This window comes from Tachypleus tridentatus, chromosome 10, assembly GCF_004210375.1.
Source record: "Tachypleus tridentatus isolate NWPU-2018 chromosome 10, ASM421037v1, whole genome shotgun sequence".
NCBI lineage: Eukaryota > Metazoa > Arthropoda > Merostomata > Xiphosura > Limulidae > Tachypleus > Tachypleus tridentatus.
In genome coordinates, this window is record NC_134834.1 from 59,380,038 (window position 1) to 59,403,492 (window position 23,455).

The 23,455-nt window shown below is 32.2% G+C and overlaps 1 long non-coding RNA gene across 1 annotated transcript in view; it reads right to left on the reverse strand.

The window, feature by feature from the left end:
- The window catches only part of LOC143229374 (uncharacterized), a 46,604-nt gene that overhangs the window by 10,851 nt on the left and 12,298 nt on the right, over window positions 1-23,455 (reverse strand). Inside the window, exon 2 of the long non-coding RNA XR_013015836.1 lies at window positions 6,919-7,016. This is a non-coding gene — a long non-coding RNA (uncharacterized LOC143229374). The remainder of the gene's footprint in view (window positions 1-6,918; window positions 7,017-23,455) is intronic.

A 23,455-nucleotide genomic window follows, 5' to 3' on the forward strand; every position in this document is an offset into this window, starting at 1 on the left:
ATTCACACAAATAATGGAGAGATTTGACAAACGCAGCGCCACTTAGACCATGACCATAAACTTTGTAATTACAAATGGAAATAAGATGGAAATGAAAAGAGTGGTATATCTGCGTCTCACTACTGATAAAGTTCATGAGATACACAGTTTGATGTCCAGCAATCAAGATGCACTCATTAGAGCAATAGTATTTCCTAGAGAGTAATATACGGTGATGTACAGTTACGAGAAGGTGCCTATGAAATCGTTAACTGGGTTAACGGTAAACTCTGTTGTGTCAATACGAAGAGACTGATATTAGTAGTATAGCTAGTGTTATTTGCATTATGTTGTATTCCAAGAAAAAAACAATTTCCAAGATACTTAAACTCACTGATAGATGACTGTGTTGACAATTTAGTTGAATAACAGCAGAAAAATTTTAGAAAGTCTTTGGCCGAGCATTATACAAACTGTTGACAAACTTAACATATATTCGTATAGGTACTGAAGATTCAAGACTTGTCAAACAACCAACATCCAGGCTCCCCTAGAGCCTTTTTAATGAAAATGTGAGTAACTTTAATACAAAGTATTAAGTAACGTAGAAAGATCAAGCATTATTGTTCTGTGAGCATTTCAATTGGATGAGTCTTATAATAATTTCAGTTTATTGATATCAATTAATTCAAAATGCCAAATCTTGAGTCTGACTACTGGAAAGTTAAGCCTGATAAAGATATATTTTAGGTTGTTTTCAGTAGTATGCAGGAAATGCTGCAAAAGATAAATTTCTTTATGGAATATTGCCAACAAAAGCAGTAAAGAAACACATAGAAACTTTCTTGAACATAGCCAACAAAAACAGTAAGGAAATAAGAAAACCTTTCTTGAACATAGCTAACAAAAACAGTAAGGAAATAAGAAAACCTTTCTTGAACATAGCCAACAAAAACAGTAAGGAAATAAGAAAACCTTTCTTGAACATAGCGAGCAAAAACAGTAAACAAACAAGAGAAACTTTTTTAAACATAGCCAACAAAAGCAGTAAGGAAATAAGAAAGACTTTCTTGAACATAGAAAACAAAAGCAGTAAGGAAATAAGAGAAACTTTCTTGGAAGAAAGTGGAGTATTTCTGTTTGCAGAATGTTCTAGTTTCTGTTTTGCATAAAATTTAATTGATTAAAATTGTTTTATTATAGTAGTTTCATCTTACTATAGTTTTGATATTATAAATTCTGGTTTTTCTTTAAATATTTTAATCAGTTTCCACTCCCATTATGAGTAAATGGATCAACAAGAAGTTCTCCATACAATAAATGACTATAATAAAGTGAAACGTACAAAGAAGTTTGACACACCATAGCAAACTAATGAAATTATTTTATCTGACTACATCAAAAAATGGTACAGAATCTACTACTACATGTGCCAATTAAAGAAAAGTCTGACCAAGACAGAAAGTTGTGTGAGGAAAACATCAACTATGCAATGAAATGGATTGCTGTAGAAAAAACTAGACATCTACAAAAGTCAAAAGTGAAAAACTAATACGTTTTTGGTTATAACTGACTGTTTCAGACGATAGTCTGAAACGTATTTATTAAGTAATACATCTGTAGCTGATAAATTCAGTGAGAAATGAATAACACATTTCAAATCTCCAAAAGAGATCAATATAGATCAAGAAATATACTTCCAAAGATCTTTGTTTGCAAGAGAAACATGATAAACAAATGGAAAATGATCAAATAATATAAAATATATTATCACAAAACTGTTAAAATGAAACACTGATAATGCATAGAGTGAATTTGGTTGTGGTGTGCATCAGCATTAGGTAAACATATTGTTCTCCAACAGCTTAATCTATTAAAAGCTTCAGAAGTAATTTGATGCAAGAATTTGTGGGAATCATTTCGATAGACTAGAGTTTCTTTTATGAATATACTAGTTAGAGAAAGAAATTTAAAGAGCTAAAGAGGAAGCATTAAATGGTGCTAAGCAGGGAGAGGTTGGTAATTTTAATCCATCTGAGGTGGAAGAATGCTGTGTGTACTTATTTGACCATCTGTGTTATTTGGGTTGAGGGATTAGAGCACTTTAAGCACTTGCTATAAGGAATGGCTACTCTTCTTCTCCAGTGGTATGAAACCATTAGGACACAGTATGATTATGAAAAGTTATAACCATGACAGGTGTACAAGACCAGAAATAAAGGCACTTGTTCAGTATGTTTTTTTTTGTTTTGTTTTTAAGAAATGGTTTTACCTGACGAGAATTGTAAAGAAGAAAGAAGACGTGGAAGTGTGAAAGAAAGATGAAGGAAAAATTAATATGATGTCAGTATGAAATAAAACCTAGTTCAAAATTTATGTGTTGTTAGTTATACTAAATAACGCCGTTTTTTATGTATATAGGTATTCTGATAGGATTAAGTTTAATGAAATTCAAGAGAAAACGAAGTGTGAGTATAGCGTGATTATAACAATGTGGTCTGAAAGCAATCTACAACAGAACGGTGCCAAAAGCAGTCTACGTCATCCAGGTGAGCGTTGCAATCCATTAATTTTAACTTTTACGCTGCTGTAATGTCTCGTGTCATCTGCTATGAAGTTTAATGTCTGCCATAAATTTCAGCTTTGAAATGCAGTAAATAAATCACAGACTTTGAACGTTAGTGTTAATTGCGACTTAATATAAATAACACTGTCTCAAAATGGACCTAAGAAAAGGGGTTGTAACAGGTTATGTCAGAGTTCCACTACTTTTAACTTAGTATATGATATATATATACACACATTATTATTTTTGAAATTGTAGTGGGGAAGTATTTGTGTGAGGTTATGTTCTTCGCTTCATAAGTCTGTTTCCTGTACATGATCTTACAACTAAACCCTGTGATGTCAACATCTGCCTTTCCGCACGTAGAAAGTGATATCGTTAATGAACTGCTAGTTTTTCGGTTCAAGGAAATTTTGTTTGAGTGGAAACTACTATTATGTGACTAGAATATCTTGATAAGAAAGTGAACGTCCTGAGCACGATTGGTTGTGTTATTGGCGCCAACTGTACTATAGTTCTTTCTTTACGGATGGTTTGATCTTGGTATAAGAGTAATGAGGCTGTGTGAGTGAAAGCTGTGTGTTTCTGTAGCTTGTGTAAAGTTATAAACCACCCACATTTAGTGTGTGTTTCTGTAGCTTGTGTAAAGTTATAGACCACCCACGTTTAGTATCTTTAGTGTTATATTTTCGTTATAAGATGTTACTATACCCTTGCTTTTCTTCATCAGTCTATCATTCACGGTTTGTGGTAAATCTCGCTATACAGTCATCATTTTCTAGTTCATACTGTATATTACACATTCTCGACTCTTCTAATGACAAGATCCATAAACAATCTACACATTTACTTTCTCCACATTGTTGTTGCTACATTGCTACATAATTTATGTTCTTTTGACTGCAGTTTCCACTGTGTTCTTACCTTTCTACTTGACCTTCTTATCACGCAGTTAAATTACTACATAAATATCACATTATTATGACATATATATACGTACCTATATATGTAATTTAGGAAAACTAAAATGTTAAAAAACGGAATGCATCAAAAGAAAAAACAGCGTGAACCTTATACAGTACATCCACACCATAGAAAAAATCTAATTAAATGGACGTTTACGATAAAAAAAAATGTTGTAGGCACATTATAAATACCCAGTACCTAGGCCCAAATCATTATGTATGTACAAATATTTTTTTAAAAATATTTAAAACATATTATCTTTAAAATATTTAAAACATATTATCAATTCTAGATATAGATAAAGTGAGGAATTTTTTTATGCTACTTAAGATTTTAGCAGATTCTTTAAGTAAGAATATCATTACTGGAAATTTGTATATAATTAAAATAAATCCTTAAGGAAGATCATAGAAAAAGGTGATAAATACAGAATAGCTACAAAATGTAAGAAAGTCGAAATTCTGTAAAGAAAAACGTTAGTTGATTATATTTCGAAAATTAGTTATTCTACATATAATTCTCTAAATTGGTTTTTAGAATGGAGATGTTACGCTATTAATTATAATTAAAGTGTGTGTTTTCCTTATAGCAAAGCTACAGTTGGCTACCTGCCGGGCCCACTGAGGGGAATCAAATCCCTGATTTTAGCGTTATAAATCCGTAGACTTACCGCTGTACTAGCAGGGGACCGTTATAATCAAAGAAAAATTAGCTTATTTAAATTAATTTAACTTAACTAAGTATCTAATAGAGTTTTTAAAAAACAATCGATTTGAAGATAAATTCCACAAGATACAAGACAAATATATTATTGTGGCTATCGATAAAGCCAACTATAATTTATGTTTTGTCTGTTAACATTTTTATGCCCATATTATAACTAATGTAATACATACTATCACAAAGTTCTAAATTGCAAAATAAGCCTAAAGAAGATATTAACAACTTATTGAAATCAATAAATATTTTATATATTAAAACAAATCAATATTCAGAACTACCATAATTACATGAGATACATAAAGCTAAATTTCGTTTTATTTTTAGTTCAGTAAAGTACTATACTGTAAAAATATACTGTTTTTACTAAGTAAATTATTGAATCAATTATTTGTTAACTTACAACAAAAGGCGAATAATAAACATGTTCTGGATAATAGAAAATAATGAAGCTGTCTTAAAAACTCTAAAAAATTTAAATACAAGATAATTAGCAGGTACAACTTAAACATATAATTTTACTGTGCCATTTACATCTGTACCACTTAATAATTTGGTGATAGTGATAAATTTGTTAAATGAAAAATTTATAGATCCATAAAAAATCCCCATAAAAACAAACTTTTACTGCTGATAATATCAGAAGTATATTCAGATTTTGCATATATAATCATTGTATTTATTTCGATAAGTACATATACAAACAAATAATACGTATACTGATGTGTGCTAATTATTCGAGTTCTGTTGTCGATTTATTTCTTAATTATTACGAAACTTATTAAATCCGGAAGTATTTTCCTTAATATACTGATATATTGATGATCTGACTAGTAATAATAATCCGGTAATTACGTAAGTAGCATTTATCCTGCAGTTCTACATGTAGAAAATACTTCTATATCAAATACTGAAGTACATTATATCTAAACATTAAGATAATTAACAATTATTGTAACATTAATATTTATGACGAATGATTTTACAGTTCATTTTTTTACTTCCCTCTTCAAACAGTAATGTGCCTTTTTTTTTTCTTGTGAGTAACCACCTTCCTACATCTGGATGCAGAAGTGAAAGGTGATAAAGATATGGGACGTTGAGGTCTGGAGCACCCACGTCTAGTCAAAGTGAGGCTAATGAAGTTGAGGATAGACAGTGCACCACAAATACAATTTGGGTCTTTTTCCTCTGATACCCACAAATATCAGGGCACATTACATAATGGCTCACTTTATGATTTGTGCTCCAGTATTGAATGTTTGTATTGTGGCTGCTATTTTTTCCATGAATTTACATTTAACGTGTATATATGTGTGTGTGTGTGATATTACTGTGGTAACTTTACTGCTTAAACGTAAATTTCGTGTAAATAAAAAGTCATCCTTTACCCTTCTGTTCAATAGTAGATTAAGTGATTAAGCATACTGAGGTCCATTTGCTATCTGACATCATGTCATGATGTAAAGATCAACTTATGATCAATCATTTGACTTTTCTCAATCTGCCATTCTTAAGTCAAACATATAAATACAAAAGTTGTAATGCACAATAATATTTTCCCAGAAACACCCCTAAAAATGTCGAAAAAATATTCATAAGTGTTAAATATTTCATTTCAATAGAGAGTGAGTTATAAAATTATTCATACTTATGCATTTGAATAAATTTGATTTAGCATTTATATCACATTGCACGATAGCTTATAGTAAAGTAAAGTTTTGTGTTTAACAACGAACAAAATCTTTATCAATAACTTTGTGTTTTAGAAAAATACTTTTAAGGTATTTTTAAACAAACTAAAGTTGCATTATTGAGCAAACATTCAAATTAAAGCGATTTTAATTTATGATAACAATTTGCGTGCAATATATTTCATTTCTACAATACATAAGCAATCTAGGAATGAATTAGCAATACTATTACTATTTAAACAAAACATAGTTGTTCATATTGAAATGTATATCTTTATTTTGTTTTACTGCGTAGATTATATAGTTTTATCACACTTTATATTTATATTGTTTGTCATGAATCTGTTTTGAGACTCAGAAATTTATATACTAAAAATAAAATAGACACTTAGTAGAAACACTTCTAAAGTTGTAACACAATGTACCCTTGCTAATCCTTAAGTTTTCATAATTGAAAAACATGTTTAAGTATTGTTAGTTTATTTTTAATTTTGCGCGAAGCTACTCGAGGGCTATCTGTGCTAGCCGTCCCTAAATTAGCAGTGTAAGACTAGAGGGAAGGCAGCTAGTCTGATATCTCCACCCACCGCCAACTCTTGGGCTACTCTTTTACCAATGAATAGTGGGATTGACCGTAACATTATAACGCCCCCACGGCTGAAAGGGCAAACATGTTTGGCGCGACCGGGATTCGAACCCGCGACCCTCGGATAACGAGTCGAACGCCTTAACAGGCTTGGTCATGCCAGACTCCATGTTTAAGTAACCGCAGAAACAGCTTATCAAACCAATATTAAAACCTGGCACTTGTTTTTTGGATGACGTTCTACTTTTTGCTCATCAATGAGTTGATCATAATTTGAAATGCAGTGATGTTTATAAATAAGTATTTTATATCATATTAATTTACTAGCTTTTTTGATTATTTTCATGATGAACTTATCAATATTTAAAAAAATATCTGATTAAAAATACCTTACCATTATCACTTACCAACAAAAGTATTTTTGAATATATCAATAAGGTTTACATTCCCAAAATTCCTGGCCTCAACGTTTCCAAATGTCCGATGACTTTGGGGTTACATTTCACTGGTTTCCATCAAACCAAAAAGTAAAATTAAGAACATTCTTCAATCAACTTATTCTCAAATCAACTTCAGAGTTATCTTCAAACAGAACAAACTGGTACATAATTTTTATGTTTAAAGATAAAATACCTACTTTAAACCCCCGTCACACCAAATATGATTGCCCTTTCAGCTGTGAGGACGTTATAATATTACAGTCAATCTCACTATACGTTAGTAAAATAATAGCCTAATAGTTTTCAGTGGGTGGTGATGACTAGCTGCCTTCCATCTAGTCATATACTTCAAAAGGGACGGCAAGCGTAAATAGCTCTCGAGTAGCTTTGCTCGAAATTCAAACCACACAACCGAAGCTTTATATATATATATAGCATTTCAGCTACTATTAACGTTATATCCCTTAAAGCTTTCTGTGGTTTTCAAAATAATCAGAAGAAAAAAAAAAGAAGAATTACATTAATCAGAGTTTTATTCTCAGTGAGATCTAATAACAATTTTTTTTTTATTATTTCTATAACCACTGGTATTCAAAAACTGAAAAGGGTTATTTAAAAAAAAAGGTGTATAATCTGGAAATAAGCTACGTTTACGTAAGAGTCGAGGAAGTAAGAGTTAGAAAAAGCTAAGTGAATCTTGATTCACTCTATAGCGATAATGAAAGGAAGTTGGCATCGTGCGCACTCATTCGCAAGTGTGACAAATGTGGTCGGGTCCTGGCAGCATGAAAACGTTTAAAGCTGGTGTGTTTGAGTCTAGGAATGATTGTTAAGTTTTCATCAGTCGGCCCCTAATTATAGGGTGAAGTTGGCAGGACAATATATCATTTTTGCCTCAACTGGTGCTATGCGCTAAGTACCTATTGGTGGCTACCAAGTGCTGTCTCACTGCCAAACATTGTTTAGATATTTCGTTGGGATAAACAGAGAAACCTAACCCTTGTTTATAAGTACCACCCACGAAGCAGCGTAAATGCAAGTAAACATGCTCATTGCTGTATATAATAGAACTAACATTGAATAATTTTGCTGAAATTTCGTTATGGAGCTGAGATAGGGAATTAGTATGCTGATATTTTAAACAGCCTGAAAGTTTATCACTATTATATCTCTATATTTTGGCAGAATTTGTATCATATACTATTCTAAAAATACGTTGTAGACTGCGTATTATGAGTGTTGAATTCATCACTCCACTTGGGAGTCATTTGCATCATTTCAGGAGTCTTAAATAAAATATTTATAATCTTCAAAATAGTTGAATGACTTAAATATTAATGTTTATTTATTAATATTTACAAAACTGAAAAAATATCTGTAATTTGTTAACCTTATTAAATATTTGCATTGTTCTTTATTCTTTAAAGCTGCTCAATTACAAGTTTTAACGTTAATTTTAGACTATATTTTGTAGTATTTCAGTTAATGCTTCTCACTTTTAAATTTAGGGTAATGCACGTACTAGCTAATTAAACTGTTCATGAGACTAACAGAAGTAATAATAACTAAACAATAATATATTGAATAAAGCTTACGCTGATTCATAGCAATCAAATAGGTGCCCGGCGGTGGTTAGAACGCTCGGCTCGTAAGCTGAGGGTCGCGGGTTAAAATCCCCGTCGCACCAAACATGCTCGCCCTTTCAGCTGTAGGACCATTATAAAGCACGGGCAATCTTACTGTTCGTTGGTAAAAGAGTAGCCTAAAAGTTGGCGGTGGGTGGTGATGACTAACTGCTTTCCCTCTAGTCTTACACTGCTAAATTAGGGACGACTAGCGCAGATAGCCCTCGTGTAGCTTCGCGTGAAAATCAAAAACAAACCAAGAAAAGCAATCAAATTTCAGTCTAAATTTTCTTTAGAAAATGAAAGTTATTTTTTTATCAAGGCCAGTGATAAATTCTTAAAGCTATAATGATGTCTGAAATTTCTTAGATTTTTTTTCTCGTTATTGATCGCCCCCGAGTGATTCAGCGGTATGTCTGTGGACTTACAACGCTAAAAACCGGGTTTCGATACCCATGATGGGCAGAACAGAGATAGCCCATTGTTTAGCTTTGTGCTTAATTCAAAACAACAACATCGTTATTGATTATTCTCAATCAAATAAAGACGTAATTTATAGTTAAATAATTATTATTCAGTCGAGACAGATGTTAAACATAGACAGCATTTTATGATGTGCATTAAACAGAATGAAATATAATTTCTGAATGTTATTACTGCAAAGTAAGACAAAACATAACAACTTATCCATGGAAACTCTATAGGCTGCATGTAATCGAGTAGTTTAGATACCGGAATGCGAACCAGAAAATGGAAGGTTCGAGTTCTCACATGCCGTCGCTCTGTTGTCCCAGCTGTGTGACATTATGACTGCGACAGTTAATCTCGATATTTAGTTAAGAATATTCGAAAAATCAAAAATCAGAGTTGTTGATTTCTTTTTTATGGTCAGCAGTTCTAAAAGAGAGATGATAACCAAGCTTCAACGTTAATGAGTTAATAAAGTATCATTCGTGTTGCAAATAAAGATACTAAGATTGTTTTAGTAAAAGTGTAGCTCATCCTTGCAGGAAATAATCCTATAAGATATACAGAAATAAATGATTCTCATTGTTTCTGCATGTACAGACCAGACTATGCATCACTGTAAAAAAGCTTCATAGCAGGTTAGTAGAGAGTATGTGTCAACATGAACAGTTAAACACAATGATATACTGTTTACACTCATAATAGGAAGGCGTGAAATTACTTGGTCTAATGAAAATGAATTGTTGAAAACACACGAAGAAAACGAAAGACACGTAACATTAATATTAAAATAAAATAACATGAGCCTATTAAGAATGAACGAAAAAATTTAAAGTCCTTTTAAATTTTGTTCAGACAGCACATCAGTTGATGAAAACGAATGAAAAAGTAAATAAAAATGTAAAATTAGTATTAAGCATACATAAAAAATTAAAGTACTTTTAAGTTTTTTAGGGTAAAGATCAATGTTGCGGATTCATATTTCGTTTTAAGTTAGTTTTCAGGTTTGCTGGCTACTTTAATGTTCTAGAAATATAATGAAAGAAAAATGTTATCAACGGTTTAAATCGTTATCATGATTTCTAACATTGAAGAAAGCTACACAGTTTTAAATGAATAGCTTATGTGTGTGTGTTTTTCTTATAGCAAAGTCACATCGGGCTATCTGCTGGGTCCGCCGAGGGGAATCGAATCCCCTGATTTTAGCGTTGTAAATCCGGGGGACGAGTAGCTTATAATTTTATATCATTTACAATATTCGCACGAGAGTTTTTTTTCCCTAATATTGATTAAATTCAAGCTTAAAAACACCGACTGAATTCATGATGAACTGAATATCACTGAAAAAGAACGTAAGGTTTTAATGATACCGTTTTAGATACAGAAAACAAGAAGTGAAGGTCTGTTTACTCGACTTAGAAATCTGACGTGATTGCTGTGCAATGGACACAAACGAGAGAAGAAAACGTAGCATATAATACCTATCAGTATCTTGACGTCCCAAGGATGTTAAAAGATCAAGTAGATGTCTCTGAAGGTAAACATCGATTCATACACTTCAAACATTATATCAGAAAATACTGACTTTGACGCTAAGTTTTCTAGCGGGAGAAAAAACTAAAGCTGTAGAGATACTGATAAGAAAGAGAAGTACCAGGAATATTCCACTTCCTCACTATCAATTCTCCAACTCTATTCAGCTTTTGTATAACCACTTTGTTCGTGTCTGGCGGTTCTAATATGCTTTTGAGTTATCTTTCATTTCCACAGAACATGTGGTATTTCATTTACTGAGCATGTTTTCATTGCCTCAGATGCAATTAAGCATGAAGTAAAACTTTATTTCAAGGGAAATGCTAACGATATGAAAGTTATAGTGTCTTCGATTGTTAAGTCACATTCAAGTCTCTGCATAAAATTATCTATAACACTTTTGTTGTTACGTTAACAAATTATGTGGTTGCACTGAGAAATAAAGGAAATTACTAGCATCATAAGAATGCGAAATAATACCTAAAAAAAGCTTTAACATTTTTATACTAGGTTATGATGATCGGTTTGAACGAGCTTGCAAGAAATTCAAAGATCAGCTGCTGCACGTTGACAAAAGACGTCCACTTCACAGACAGACTGAGAAACTCCATTTAATCGTACAAATAGATAATTAGAAAAAAGACAGAACATATGATATTATAGAAAAATATCTGATCATTTTCGTGCCTTACATCTCATCAAATGCTACAGAGTTAAACCCAAAATTTCGAAACTAACCAGAATGTTATTTGATATTAGTGATGGAACGAAGTTACTGCCTCTTTCATGAATTGGTTTATTTGATGTCATCTATTAAAATAAGTTATATAATTAATTGCAATTTAAATAAAAAATAAGCCTACCTGATTAAGTTTACTTTTTATTGTTGTCTTAATAAAGAATTAAAAGTACAAATCGTTTTTTAATTAGTGGCATAGTTGTACTTAGTGTACAGTTACTAATGCCGTAAAAAATAATCTATCCAGGAAGCCATATCTGTGCCTACTAACAAATAATTTTCAGAGAAACTAATCTGAAGAAACCTGACCAGTGAACGCAAAATTATCTTCATTCACAAAACAGCGTAATAAAACGATTAGAGTGTTATGTTGTTTTTCAAAATACACACGTATGTAAATATATATCCTGTCGAGTTTCTGTACTTGTTAAGTTATTGTATAAAAAGAGAATCATACACAGACAGCCTATAACTTCATTTTCTAAAAAAATATGCTTACCAGCTGCTAGAATTAACTGTTAAAAAAGCTATATAATTAACTTATTGTTAGTTACGGTCTGTTTTTATATTCCTTTTTGTCTAATAATTTATTTATATTTAGTGAAATAACTTGCATTGAAATCATGACAGACAAGGTAAAAAGCCTTAGTGAAATAACTTACATTAAAATTATGAGAGATAAAGTAAAAAGCCTTATTCTCTTATGAAACAAAGAAAAAAAGGCATATTTTATTATTAATTATACCGTATTTTCTCATTGATCTTTCGATTTCTCGATAAAATATTGAAAATCAATGCATATAAAAAAACATGCAGCGTAATAGACATCAGTTTTCTAAACTAAAATAGTATAAATACATAATTAACCTTAGGTGTAAAAATTATTATTACATTTTGGATAACACAACTAAAGTATATACTGTGACTCCTTCTAATATAAATTCTTATTTTTTGATGGGATTAGGAAACTAACCAGGTTAAATAGAAAGTATGGTTCCAACACAACTCTTAATATTCCTCACTTTCCTTCCAACTTAACAAGCGATCATTCTAGCTTATTTTTCTTTCTCATCTCATTCATGAGGGCCGTGGGTTTAAATCACCGTCACCCCAAACATGCTAGTCCTTTCAGCCGTAGGGGCGTTATAATGTGACGGTCAATCCCACTATTCGTTGGTAAAAGATTATCCCAAGAGTTGGCGGTGGGTGGTGATGACTTGCTGCCTTCCCTCTAGTTTTACACTGATAAATTTGGGACGGCTAAATTCAAGACAAACCAAACAAATCTCAATCGTATTAATTTTTCTTTTCTAATATATGAAGCGTAAAATATAAATGTTTGAAATAATGCGTAATCCTCAGTGTCGTCAGTTTTCCAGTCCATTTTATACCTTCTATACTTCTTCCTCTTTCAACTAATGCTCATGATTCTATTATCATCCTCTCATGTTTTTACTTTCTTTCCTACTCGATATACTCCACATTTTACTATTATTCTTATATCTTCCTTATTTGTTTGTTTTTTCGTCCTCATTTTGTCTAATCATGAAAGTGTAGACGGTTACACAATTAGAATTATAGCCATCTGAAAATGATTCATAGTTATGGCTCTACTCCATTGATTTCAGCCATAAAACTGGTTCAAGTATTTAGCTTAAGATACTATTTTGCACATGTGGCTAAACAACAATTTAATGACTTGTTGCAGACCTATTGAAAGCAAGACAAATGAGCTTCTGCAAGACTAACTAACTAACGATGTTTATTATTCCAATACTGAAAGGGGTTTTTACAACTTTCTTTAAAAGTAACAAATATACGACCAACAAAGCAAGTTGTTGTCATTTGTTAATAATAACGATAAAGAAAATGTTTTGTTAAACTCAAAGGTTAAGAAAACTTTAATGCCGTTTTAAACTATTTAGAAATAGGAGAACCTCAAACACTGTTAAAAAAGTTGAATACGTAACAAAAATTTACAAGGTATTATAAACCTGTCATCCTTTGTTTGACATTAATTAATAGGGAGATGTTTAGTTTAGCACTAATTACTTCGTTTCCAGTACACTAATTAATAATGTCTGGTTATTTATGTATAAGGATTAAATGTCATATATGATGCAAAACATGTTTGATTTCTCTCATTTAAACTTGTTTGTCCATAAGTTTGATGTGCCAATCACAAGAAAGGCAGCCGGTCTGCAGAACCCACCGCCAACCATTACGCTGCTTTTTACTGACGAATATTGAGGTTTACTTTATATTATAGTATTCCAAAGCATGTTTGATATTGTGTTTCAGTCTTCCGACCCGCGGATTGCACGTCGAGTGTTATAACGACGAGCTAATACGTGAATGAAAAATTCGAACATACATTTTTTAGGAAGACTGATTTTTCTTCTTAACGAAATATTCGAAAAATGTAGAATAGCAACAGTTAACTTATGAAGATAAACACCTATTTTAGAATTTATAAGCACAGTTGCTAATTCAGCTTTAGGATGTTTAGGCAAATTGTACAAAATATACTCTGATCATAAAGGTGCATTTAATTAAACCACGTCTTTTCATCTTGTCTGTATCTACATTTACTTCTTCAGTTGTTTGAATTAGTTATCTGTTGGATGATTAATCTTAATCGAAGTTACTGAAAATGTGTAGCTGCATAAGAGTAAAGCTTTACTGCGTTATTTACGATTAAGATTAACTCAGCTTTCGTCAAATGAAACCAGCTGAAATTTCTTAGGCCAAATAAATAAAATTTGATAGCGAAAACAAAACGTAGTATACAATAAAGCGATTAATGGCTAAAAAAATGAAAGAAATTTTTTTGAAAATTAAATAAGAAATAAGACGGAAAAAATTTGAAATCAGAAAATAAGAGAAAATTGATAAGAAAAAGCGAAAAGCTTGATGTGTGATAAAACTAGTATGAAGAAGAAGGAGACACAAGACATATAATTAAATACACATTTATCACCAATGTTTGTTTTGTACAATTTACCTGAAACTCATGAAACGATAGAACAAAGAGTAAAATGAAAAGACACAATTCAAATGCATAACAAAAACATGGAATCATTAACAATATCTAAATAAATCAAGTAAAACACAGTTAACATCAATACAAATATTTGAAGATTGAAATGAAAAAAATCAAAGTCAACTTAAAGTTAAACTGAAAAAACAAGAGAAAGCTTTATAAGCCTAACTTCGCAGTTTCTCTAGCTGGAGATCAAGAAAGAAAGAAATCGTAAGAATAAGTTTGATTTGTAACGTTTAACCCAAAACTAAAGTTTGGGGTAAATGCAATCGGAGGTGTTCAGAAAAAATATTTCTCTTCTCCCCTACTCGTGATATAATGTTTTGGAATGAAAGCATGAGAAAAAAAAAACATAGTTTTGAGGACCGCACGATGGTTGACGAATCGGCAGCAAACAGAAAGCAGAAAGTGTGTGTGTTTTTCCTATAGCAAAGCCACAAAAGGTTATCTGCTCAGCCCAAAAGCAGAAAGAGGACAAGGAGCGGTCAGCACAAAACCAATGGCCTATGCAGGACGTATTGTCCACCAGGGCGAGGGGTGCTTTTTCAGATATCATGCTAAGAGTTAGATGTTGGGGGAAATGGAAGTAGCCTGATAAAACCCTCTTCCAACTCTCACTGGATAGCGCAAGTAATTGCCAACCAATGTCCGGTTCGGCTTGACTGGTATTGGTCAACTAATGATGAAGTAGGAAAGAGACTGACTGCATGATGTGAAACTCACGTGAGAGAAACCTTGTTTTTGTAAGCGAGCGATTGAAAGTGACAGGTTGTTTCTTATCTATCATGAAATGAATCATCTTCGTCACTGATAGAGAGGGGGCTGGAAGAAAGAGAGCCGAGTACAACTGCATTAGTCTGTGGGAAGTGGTTAATATTCAGTTGAGGTATCTATGATGAGAGAATTAGACCAGCTGTAAGATGAGTGATAAAACTTGGGGAGGGGGTGATGTCCGCTCCATAACAAATCTGAGAAATATATACACAGTATCAATCAATAGAACTGTAGCTTCATTGCTTGACCAACAAAAATAGATAATTATTTTCTTTTCCTCTCTCATTTGTGATGATTTTTCAGAGCAGCAACATTAAGTTGTATACCGTATCATACTAGTGCATCTGGTGATAGTTAAGATAGTGCTTGATTTGTAATCTTGCTTCTTAACTGTTATTTCCTATTTATGACATAGTCATTATTATTTAACATTTTACTTCATTATTTCCAGCTAAATACTTAATTCTCGATTAGTTGTGGTTATTTATATACTCAAATCGGAAAGACTGGTCTAGATCGGAGATTTAGAATTTCCCAAACAGAACTAGATTGGTTATTTATATACTCAGATCGGAAAGACTGGTCTAGATCGGAGATTTAGAATTTCCCAAACAGAACTAGATTGCACTTTGTGACACTGGATAATGAAGGAATAAGAAACAACTAAAATTTTTACACGTGACTTGTGTTGTTTTTTAGTTGGAGATCCTTTTTTATTATTTCGTTTCCACAACATACACTTTTAACCGTCGCATACCTCAAGCAGCTGGAGAATGAAACGGGTATTCATGCTATTCGATACCCAGACATACAAGTCATGTTGCTGGAAGAAGAGTCTATAAATTTGTGTACTACCGTAATGTTGTAAGGAACACTGGGAAATTGTAGTCCTTGTTAATCTCCAGATGCAGATGCTAAATACAGGGTGAGGCTCGGGCTTCGGCCCTAGGATAGACTTTTCACAAACAAGACTAATTTTTCATAAACGAACAGGAAAAATAGCAGAAAAAAACAACAATAGAATCTACTTTAATAATTATAAGAAGACGGGGTTATGACGTAAACACACCACAGAAACACTGAAGTAGTTTAGAATGTATAAGAATGTCACCATTGCAAGCATAGAGGCATTATAATGTGTTGGTCAATTCCACAGTTAGTCAGTAAAAAAGTAGCCCAAGAGTAAAGTGTTTGGGAATGATGACTAGACCCCTTCCCTCGTGTTTTCTACTGCTTAATTAGGTTTGGATGGCGCAGGTTGTTCTCGTGTAACTTTGCACAAGACTCGAAATATATTTAAAAAAAACTTTCCTATGCCATCTAAGAAACCCCACAAAAGTTCTCAAAAGATCATCCCAGCAACTCTTTCAAGCTGCAATCACGTTGTACTCCAAGAAGAATGACCAACTGAGAAATGACTTGAAGAATGAAAAACAAGTGTCCTGAAAGGTCTTCATAACACAATAACAAGGCAAGGTGTCTGATAGTTTAAAAACTTCCATATAATGTTCTCTGACCAACCTTATCTCTCAAATAGCTTTTCATATATATATATATAATTATATTTTGTCGTAATGTAATACAGAAATAATTATTTTAGGATTGTGAATAAACCACTGTTGAATACTCGGATTATATATGTGCCTTTTGTGGCGTGTTAATTTCATATTTTGGATAAGAAAGGTTCTACATCTTTTTATTATAAATATTGCTGAATGCACGAATATTGTTTTGGTAAATTGTGAACGAAAAAGAGAATACTTTGCTACAGTGATTACATTATTGAAGAGCAGAAAGCTTAAGAAAATAAGTAATATATTTATATCTACACTGACTCTCATCTTGTGTAGGGCTTAGCTATTCACGATTACAATCAGTATTTACTTTGAGCACGTGAATACAGTTGGATAGAAGACGTGTTCAGTAAATTAAAACAGTATTTAGTCAATTTAGGGAATCGCTAAACAGAGAATCTATGATCAGGAAAAAAGTTGGGATATTTGGAAAGTGTTTTCTCGTTACATCAACAAAGCAGTAATGACATAGATTTTAACATAATATTTAGTGGCAACAAGTGATCTGTTGGTCTATCTCGGCTGTCCTATCCTCTAGGCCAAACCAAAAACTAAAAAAATATAAAACCAACCCTTTTCATTCATATATTTATCAAGCTTTCTTTTAAACTCACTCAAATTCATTGCCTCCACAGCATCCTAAGACAACTCATTCCAGAAGCCAACCACCTTACTTGAAAATTAAAATTATCTTAGCTAAAGACGGCTTCTACCTTGTCTAAATCTATATTTGTGTTTCCTAGTTCTGTAATTCTCACTGTTAAGTAATAAAAATGTTGATATAATTTAAAGCCTTACATATGCGACTTCTATTTTAAAATTAATTTAAACTTTTAGTTCTGCAAACACTAAGGTCTTTCTCAACCTAATAACGTCTTTAATCATATCTATCTCATTTGTCTTAGGGTTTATATAGCTAAAAATTGTGCTTCGATTGTCGTGGTGATCAGAGCATAGGTAACCCACTGTGTCACTTTGTGTTTAACAACAAACACATATAACTACACCTTTATCTTTAGAATGAAGAGAGGACCTGAAGTCTAGATTGTGTCCTTAGGCCTGAAACTGTTGTAAGAATTACGCTTATTGGAGCCTATCTGTTGTGTCACAATATATTAACTGTGTATTTTGCTCTACCTGGATCTATTTTATTTCTTTTACATACACATCTTTCAAAGTTCATGGTGTATAAACAACAGCTGTTTTCTTTCTTTTTTTTAGATCCATTATAGTAAGTTTCCTGTAGATTACCAAACTTAGGGGTTTGTTTGTTTTTTAATTTTGCGCAAAGCTACACGAGGGCTATCTGCACTAGCTTTCCCTAATTTAGCAGTGTAAGACCACAGAGGAGGCAGCTAAGCTAGTCATCACCACCCACCGCCAACTCTTAGGCTACACAAACAGTGGAACTAACCGAAACATTATAACGCCCCCACGGCTGAAAGGGCGAACATTTTTGGTGTCATGGGGATTCAAACCCGGGAACTTTACGAGTCAGATAACGAGTCGAGAGCCCTAACCAGCTGGCTATGCCGGGTCAAAGTTAAAGGTAAAATAAGACTAGATTAAGCATATTAACAAGAACTAGTGTTCAGCCCAAATATTTGGCATAAGAAGACTTGTAACACAGTGATCAAAAAAAAATTCAATTATATCGAGTCTCTCCCAACGAAAGATACAAAACCTATTTAAATATAACTAATCAAAAGTTGGCATGGCAACCGTCAACAAACACTGTTGATTAAAACAACGTTATCAGCTGAGTCCACCGAGAGGAGGCCCGGCGTGGCCAGGTGGGTTAAGGCGTTCGACTCGTAACCTGAGGGTTGTGGGTTCGAATCCCGGTCGCACCAAACATGCTAGCCCTTTCAGCCGTGGGGACGTTATAATATGACAGTCAATCCCACTATTCGTTAGTAAAAGAGTAGCTCAAGAGTTGGCGGTGGGTGGCGATAACTAGCTGCCTTCCCTCTAGTCTTACACTGCTAAATTAGGGACGGCTAGCGCAGATAGCCCTTGAGTAGCTTTGCGCGAAATTCAAAAACCAAACCAAACAAAGAACCGAGAGAAATCGAACCCCTGATTTTAGCGTTGTACATCCATAGACGTACCGCTGTACCAGCGGGGTAAGCTATCAGCTGTATAACTCCAACAAATATAATCTCCAAAACAGCCAATTAAAGATCTCAGAGACTGTTTTCAAACGACGAAATTGCATAAAACAAATTCACAAGGTCCACTTGTTAAGACCGAAGTTCTAATGATCAAAAGAAAATTTAGAGTATTTCTCAATCTTAAAAGTATGTGACTCATTAAACACGGATATTTATGTCAAGAAAGTCGCTTTCCTTTACAAAATAAAGAATATATATGTATAGTGTAATGACTGCTAATAAGGACATAACAGCTACTTCAAATGAGTCTTTTATATTACAATTACTGAAAGGACAAGAAAAATCTTAAACTGATAATGGAAATTATTTTCTTTAATCTTAAACGTTGCTTATACAGGCTACAAAATTTAACATCAAGATATAAATAATTTTAGCAGATGGGCTAGTAAAAATTTCTTGTAAAATGCATTTGATGAACTGAGCAACGTCTTTTAGTCAAATACTGTAATTTCAGCAATATATGAGCCACTGGTTACATTTTTTTCAGAGTAACCCAACTCTTGTTTTACGATACATCATTAATATTATGACTCTCATACTGTTAAAAATTCTGCTTAAACATGTTTCAACAAATTTCTTTGAGTTTATTACATATATCTCATATTCACATAAAAATATTCATTAGTTTTTTTATACCCGATGTAGTGCTACTTATTTTTCAACTATATATATATGTATATACAACAGCTGTAGATTATTTTAAAAATATACACTTTCTCATTCTCATAAATTAACATTATACAATATACGACGTCTCCTTCAAAATTTTATTTAATAATTACAGTAGGCCTTAGATTTACGTGTGTTACTTTTATTCAGTTCTTCTAATAACTAATAACACTTCTTGATGTTTTCAAAATCTCAAAAGCTGTAGCTGCTTACCATGGTAATGTAAAAACATAATACATTTATTTCGATAACCATTTTTTGTATAAAATGTGCAGTAAATAATATATATATGGTTAATATCCGTCATATTTAACAAACCCAGCATTCACTCGCTGGCGAAATATTATTTTAACAAGTGCTTTTTCAATGGCAAACGTTTTTATGATACATTACACATTTTTACTTAACCTAAAATGTAATGTAACAGAAAAGTCTTGTCATGTATAAAAATATAATATTAGTAGCACTTTATAAAATTCTTTGTATACTCTTTTCACTTACACTTAAGCCACAAGAGACTTTTACATTGTAACTGGTAAACAATTAACTATTTCAGATGGAATATTTATACAGAAAGGATTGACAACATTTTCCACGTGTATTTCATCCGTCAGCAACAAAAAATAACAGGTATGAAAATTAAGTAAAATTAAAAATGAAGTAAAAAGAAGTAAATATGAATCATGAGTCTTTAAAGTTTACGTCTTCCTACAAACCGAGTTTCGTCTTTATTTACAATCAAACGATATCTTAAAACTAGAAATGTATCCAAACATCTCTACGAAAGGAATAACACAAGCTTCTGAAAGTTTGTAGATGACGTAACTCGTACGTTTATGATGAAATTTTCTTCACCACCCAATCAATCTAAACTTTTATTTTCTATAAAGTGTGTTTTTCGTCATTATATTAAACACATGTTTCTGTTTTAGTCACGTCATAAAGATAAGAATAATACACGTTTATAGCACCTCAATATATATATATATATATATTATAGGGATATTTCTGAAGCAAAATTCCAATTTTTAAGTCAGTATTAAATGTTTTTCTGCGAAGGTTCATAATGGGTAATACATCATTCAAAATATATATTTTCTATTCAAGTGTCTCAAACGTTAATGCTTTTAAAAAGAATTCGATCTACAGCATTATCTTTACCGTCAGTAAAAGATTCTTAAAAAATAGATATTTCGTGTTTCATTATCTTTGAATACAAAACGGTTTTCCTTTTAATAAATGTTTTAGGCATTTAGCTTAATCACCATGACCGAATTAAGTTCTAGCTGCAATTTTTCGTCATTTATTAAAAGTTCTATATAAAAATTAAGTTACTTGCTTAAAAATTACATTATTGGAATAACAATTACTTTTTTAGCTATTCGTAGAAATTTTCTATCACATTATGTTATTTATGTACAAATCGAAGGTCTGAGTATTGGAAATCAAGTTTTATTAGTTTTAGAGGTCATTGACATAGAAAGCCCTCGAAGGTCTGAAAGATTATAACCTTAAAAATCGGGTTTGGATACCCATGGTGGGCACAGCTCCGGCTCCCCATTGTGTATGGTTTGCGCTTAAATACAAAAACACAAAGGAAATGGCCTAAATCTTTAAAATATTAAAGAAGTTTTTATCAAAAAAATACAAAAAGTGAACTTAATGAATGTAGAGTTTAATTAGTCATTGTTTAATGATATAATATTTCTAATGTTGTAGCGCGCGACATTTTGGACTGTTGTACGATTCTATTCAGTATTTTCTACCTGGTAAACCTAATGAAACACAGTACTTTTTAGTGGGTTTTTTATGTTTAGACATATTTACTTATTAGTCCATCTAAAGAAAGGGTTAAGTAGTGTTTCAGAAATTGCAGTACATACTGGTGGAATAAGACAGTACAAATAACATCTTTAACAAGTTCAATCCGAAACAAACTCACTAGAATCTGTGAACATAGTCTGGAATACGAAATGCTCCAACTATTAAATCAGGTGAAAATCATACAGAAGGTTTGTGATTTACTTCGGAAGTAGATAACAGAGGATATTCGCATGAAGAAAACTTGTTGAGGACTCTGCTCTATTTTATTCCGAGACGACAGACTAGATATGATCATGCTAAAAATGAATTAATTGAAATGCTGTGAAACCAAAGTAACAATGAATTCACTCACAGTCTTATACAGATATATAAGTGTTTATGTATATATGCATATCTGTATACACACTAACTATCTATTAGCTGGATATGTTTCAGAGACAATCTATTTCGCTGTTTATTCCATATATCTGTGCATTTACTTAACTCTGTTTTATTCAAGAATTAGCTAGATCTTCTTTTTAAAACTCATTCATTCCCTTACTGAATATATATGAATATTTTTGACAATTCATATTTTACCCTTTCTCGAAATGTTCCCTGCATATAACGTCATCTCAAGTATATTTTTTTTTTTTTTTAATCAAAGGAATGTAAATAACAATCCGTTTCATTTTGCATTTGTTAACTTAATATAACTGAGTATAAGCTGAACTTTACACAACCCTTCCTAACTACGTCATGTGGTCAATGAAGTGATTGAATGGTCAGATGGTGTAACTTTAGAATAGTCTGATATCTGAATTAACTAATTATGACACACTCCGCTCTTTAGCTATATACTGGCAGGACAGTACGATACTACAGTAAAAATGCTAATATATAAGAAGATACAAAATAAATAAATTAATTCTTGAATCATACAATAAATAGCAATAATACTGGTTGTTATAAAGTAAGGTGTAAAGGAATATAGTTTGAAGTTAAGTGAGTTTAAGAAAACAACTGGCTCATGGTAAGTATACAAGCAACCGGTGAATTATGATACTCCAAGTCATGAGAAAATTGAGCAGCTGTATAGGTCGTATTCCTATGTTAAGTCGGTATGGAGACTACAAAATCCTTTATGGTTATGAAATGTTATAATCATATATGTAAAAACAAGATTCAACATACGAAACAAAGGGACCTGTTTGACGTCGATTTGAGAAAGGATAGAAATTTAACGAACAAGAGAAGACAAGTAGAAAGGAAAACAAAGTCAAATGTGAGAGACAAACGAAAAACTGAGAGAGGCGTAGGAAGAGAGATTGCTGTCCAAAAAACAGGACGAAAGTTATATGGTGCCAGTCACAAACGAAAAACCTATTTTTAAGCTTATGTGTTATTGATTACCAGTATTAAACAGCAATCTACTATGTTTAAATTGGTCTAAGTCAATTCCTGATAAGAATATGTACAGCCTAAATAAAACTAATGAACGTAAGTCGAAAGAAAAACGAAGCAAGTATGCAACATGATTCATCACTTCTTTAGCAATGAAAGAAGAGATTGAGGTCGAGCCACATCAAAACAAACCACAGAGGAAAATTAACTGGAAGAAGCAGTGAAGTCGAGAGAACAAAAATAATATTTTAAATATTTCCTGAAACTAAAAGCTTTCTTCATATTAATTGTATTTTAGGTTTTCTGGTTAGAACTACAGACTTGAAACTAAACTAAATTATTTTGTTTCTTTCTTTCTTTAATTTCAATCATAGATACTCGAAGGCTGCCAGCGCGATCCGTCCATAACTTTTAAAATGATATATTGTGCTGACTAGGGGATGTTATTTAATTAGTTGATTAAGATTTTACGGCACAAAATCCCAAGGCTACCTGTGCCAAACTAGAAGGAACATAGCGAGCTATATACATATGTATGAAGACGAAATGTGTGTTTGTTTGAAACCTAACTTCTTTGAGCCTATTGGGGCAATGTTAACCAAAATATATATGTAAACACTACTAAGTATGGGAAAATGACCTACGGGGTCTAAATTGAACTTAACCCTATTTCTATTATGTAAAACCTGTTGGCTAAT